Genomic DNA, 4,684 nt, shown 5'->3' with positions numbered 1-4,684 from the left:
CAGGGCACGAGCTCTGTTATTGTTAATGTTTACGTTTCGCCGGGTGTGTTCAATTTGTTAAACTCTGCACACATCACTGAGTAAGAACTGATGAGTTGGTTTTGCTGTTTCACATTTCTACTCTAAATTTTCTAGATTATAGCTTTAATATTTTTTCATAAATACACAGCAAAATTTCTACTTTTCTTAAGTATTAAGAAATAAAGTTCACTTTCAAAAAGTGCATGGGTATGTGTCAATCATTAACGCGTTCCGAATTCGTAGTTTTAATAACTTCCAGATAAAAGAAGTTTCTGAACTCGCTTTTTTATATTTCTGTGTGAAATGCTCTAGTAACATGTACGTCATGATATTATACAGAAAATTCGCGGCTAGGATAAGGCTGTCCGATAAATATCACAGTGTACCAGCCGTTGTTATTTCTCTGAACTACCAAGATATGACGTCATAATAGAATATGACGTCAAGTCACTGCAAACTTGAGCAGTCATGACGGGGAAAGTGTCATAACTTTAACATTCCTTCCCATTGCATGTAGATTTTATTTCGACGTTGATGTCTAAATTACGTATCTGAATTGTTGGTTAAAGTTCCTATATGCTGTTATGATGGTGATTATTTGCAATACAATGTCGTTATTCCTTTCTTTTTCTGATAATGTACTTATACAACCAATAACAAAAAAATGAATATGAAACGACCCCCCTTACACGTTAGAATTTTTAAATCATGCATATATTAGACTGGCACAAGTGATTAATAAAGATAAACTGAAGATGTTCTATGTGAATCTAGTAGAGAAGTGTGTCTTCTAACTGAATTTTGCTGGGGGATCGTATGTAATTTATCCTATTCTGTATAAATTGCGATGAAGAGTGGAAAATGCCCCCTTGTATGTGGGTAAGTTGAATTTCTCGTTAAATATTTTCTTAAGAAGTAAAACTCAGACTTGCCCCCAGCACTTTATGTATACCCAAGAATACGTTTAATTGACTTATGTAACAAACTGTCCTCAATAATTTCGTTTTTCACTTGTGCCGATGGGAGTTTCGTGCAACAATTAGGAAAATTTATAAGTGTCCGTCACGTGATCAACACAGTCATGTGACATCACACATTTGCTTTTTCACAATACCTTATTAAACTCTCTTCACAAATTTACTGCACATGTATACATAGATTACAAATTAAAATCAAAATCTAGCTCAAAATATAATAGCGCATTTCTAATGCATGTTAAGCCTTCGGACAGCCTTAACATAGCCGCGTTTAAGAAAATATTAATTTTTTTGGTGTCCAAGCCCCTTTAATGTAAATAAGTACAAAGACTTTCCTCTGTTTTAAAGAAATAAAACTTAACAAACAAAAAGCATTCATAGCAGATAATTCTGTAAAAAGAAAAAAGAAAGCTAACGCTTAATGTTTATAAAGACATAATACATGTTAAAAATCGTTTCATCAAGCATCTCACAGATGGACTGACTTATATGTCTATTTAATGGAGATGCTGTATTGCTTATATGTCACTTAATTACAATGTATAATAAATTTACATTCATTTATCCCAATCCCTAGGTTTGATTGCCTATCCTACATGTCAGTTAGAACATCTTGCCGGGTACAGAGCGATGGAGATCTCGACAGCAATAAAGAAAAAGTCCCAAAACATCTTAGGTAGGAAAAATTTGAAATAGAGAAGCAGTTGATTGAGATTTCCATGGTCTTTCATTGAATGAAGATTTTTATGTCCCTGTATCGAAGATTTGGGGGTATGTAATTTTTGCCATGTCCGTACATGGGTCTAGCTGTCTGTTTGTCCTCAAAAACTTTAACTTTAAGCTATGGCTTTCATATTTCACATGTATATTCCTTGTGACAAGACCCTTCTTTGAGTACCATCATTTTTGACCTTGACCTTGGAGTTTGACCCAGTTTTGCAAAATTTTTACCGAATTCTAACCCTTGGCATAACTTTTGAACAATTGGTGCTAGGGCTTTCATATTATACATGTGTTATCCTTGTGACAAGACCTTTCTTTGGATACTAACAACTTTGAGCCTTTGACCTTTACCTAGGAGTTTGACCTACTTTTGAAAAGCTTTTCCCTTGTCCATAACTTTTGAACGGTTGGTGCTAGGGCTTTCATACTTCACATATTTAATCCTTGTGACAAGACCTTTCTTTGGATACCAATAACTTTGACCCTTTGGTCTTGACCATGGAGTTTGACCTACTTCTGGAAAACTTTAACCTTGGCCATAACTTTTGAACGATTGGTGCTACGGCAGTTATATTTCACATGTATATTTCTTGGGAGAAGGTCTTTTGACTTACTTTTGAAAAACTTTAACCTTTTCCATATCTTCAATGGTTGCTGCTACGGCTTTCATATTTCACAGGTATCTTTCTCGAGACAAAACGTTACTCTGAGTACCAACATATTATTTGATTTGTTTAACATTTGCTATAAGTTGCCATACAGGGGCATAAGTGTTTCACAAAAACATCTTGTTTTTCTTGATTTGTTCATAGCTTTAAAAACAATAAAGTAATACGTCCGAGTAGCTATGTCCCAAAAAGAAAATTAAGAACTTTAAACAGAACACAACAGTACCATATTAGAATGAGATTTAAGTGCTGGTATTTAAATATTGCAATGTAGTCGGGCCTAAAGTGTGCACATATTTTGATTCCAATCAGCAACACAACCATTTTCAAGACTTTATTTTATTATTTACGCTTTCCTTTTGAAAATATAAGTGTGCCTTGTTAAAAATAATCTTAAATTACGTTCAAGACACATATTTAAGTCATAAACCATTTTAGGTTTCTCTTGAAAACAATTCCAAGTCTTAATTTAACGTCAATTGTGTAAAATATATTTCTATTTTCTCTCTGTCTCTCTGTCTCTGTCTCTGTCTCTCTCTCTCTCTCTCTCTCTCTGCTATGGAGTGATAGTCCAGTCAAGTATTTGAAAACTTATCGTACGAAATTAAAACTGCATTTTGTTTTCATCACACTTGCTCCTTGTAAGCAACCTTTTTGTTTAGTCAAAAATAGTGTTTGTTTCTAAAGAAACAAGCATTCTGAGAATATTGGATTAGGAATACTAGTCCCCTACCGGCAAGTGTAATCTGGTTCCCGTTAAAAATTAAAAATGCCAGAAATCCATCAAAAATCAGGAAGAAATGCAAACTTGATCTATAACAGACTCAGAGGAAACATGTAGTACCCTCCGGTTTCACCGGTAGGGGATTAATAAAGACTTGCGAGGAAGGTATTATTCTTTTTGCTGATTTCTTCATTATATAGTGTTATTGAGCATTGATTTTTTTAGCCCCCTACCGGTGAAACCGGAGGGGACTATAGATTTCCTCTGAGTCTGTCCGTCCGTCTGTCTGTCTAGCTGTCCCTCTGTCTGTCTGTCAGTCTGTCCCACTTGGTTTTCCGCACTTTTCTTCTAAACGCCTGCAGATATTGAGTTGATTTTTGGTATGTGAGTGTATCTTGATGAGTTATAGATCAAGTTAGCATTTCGTTCCGTTTCATTGATTTTTGACGAAATTATGGCATTTTCAATTTACACTTACCAGTTGGGGACTAGTATTGCTAATGCAATACTCTCAGAATGCTTGTTTACATTGCTTCAAACATACTAGTAAATATTTTTGAGTATGGACTTTGAATTTTAATCATCCCCTTTTAAGTGTTACTGTCCAGAAAAACAGACGGAAAGACATTTTATTTTCAAACTTTCAAAAAGTAGAGGGTTTAAAATATTCCTGGATTTTGATCCAATTCGCAATTTTGCAAAAAAATTACACTCAGTTAAGAACTCAAGACGTATCCCTTTATACAACATGAAGGTTGTTTTTTTTCTGAACCAGAGAGTTTGAAAACCACAATGAAAATCAATGAAATCGTAGCAAAGGTGGATTAATTAAAATCTTAAGCATTTCCAAATGATTAACTTTAAATCTTGGGATATTTTGTTTTTAAGGTTAAGTCAAATAAATGTTTAGAAACAAAAAGTTTTAACAAAGTCAATCAGATATTGGTCAGGTTTTCTAGCTTATATCCGAATGAATGTACATTTGTTGTCCTTATTACATATTAGTAACAAAAATTATAAATCGAGAGACTTAAATTTGTGCAACCTTCCAAAAGCTTATCAATGAATACCGTTTAACTAAATACATGTATTTGATATTGAAAATCTCCACAAACATCATTGGTGCAAGAAGGAGTTCTGAATCAGAATCGGTGGCTACCATTCTAGCAAGACTTTCGGACACGATCTCGCCGCCGATGATGTTGTATTCCTCCACGTCCGTGTCTTTGAGTGATAAAACGAGATTTCCGAATTTTTTCAGAACGATTTATTCAGATCATATACAAATAGAGGTGGGTTTTAAACACATATACCTTAAAATGAATGTTTTCTTTAAAATTGAATTTTATGAAAAATGATGATGCATTTATCAAATATTCCATGAGATTCAAATAGTAAAAGCAAACTATCGTACAAGTTTTTTAATTCAAAGTTGGTGTAATTTTTTTTTATATTATCACAAATAATATTTTTAGTAATTGCTTTAAGCTGAAAATTGCAATGAATGAAGAGAGAGGGGGGACAGAGAAAGAGAGAGATGTATATATACCAATAAATCATTACCAACTTTG

The sequence above is a fragment of the Saccostrea echinata genome, unplaced genomic scaffold (genome assembly GCF_033153115.1).
Source record: "Saccostrea echinata isolate AGI-Se365-2 ecotype Australia unplaced genomic scaffold, CSIRO_AGI_Sech_v1 ptg000001l, whole genome shotgun sequence".
In the NCBI taxonomy this organism is placed as follows: Eukaryota; Metazoa; Mollusca; class Bivalvia; order Ostreida; family Ostreidae; genus Saccostrea; species Saccostrea echinata.
Note: the sequence above shows the minus strand (reverse complement) of the source record.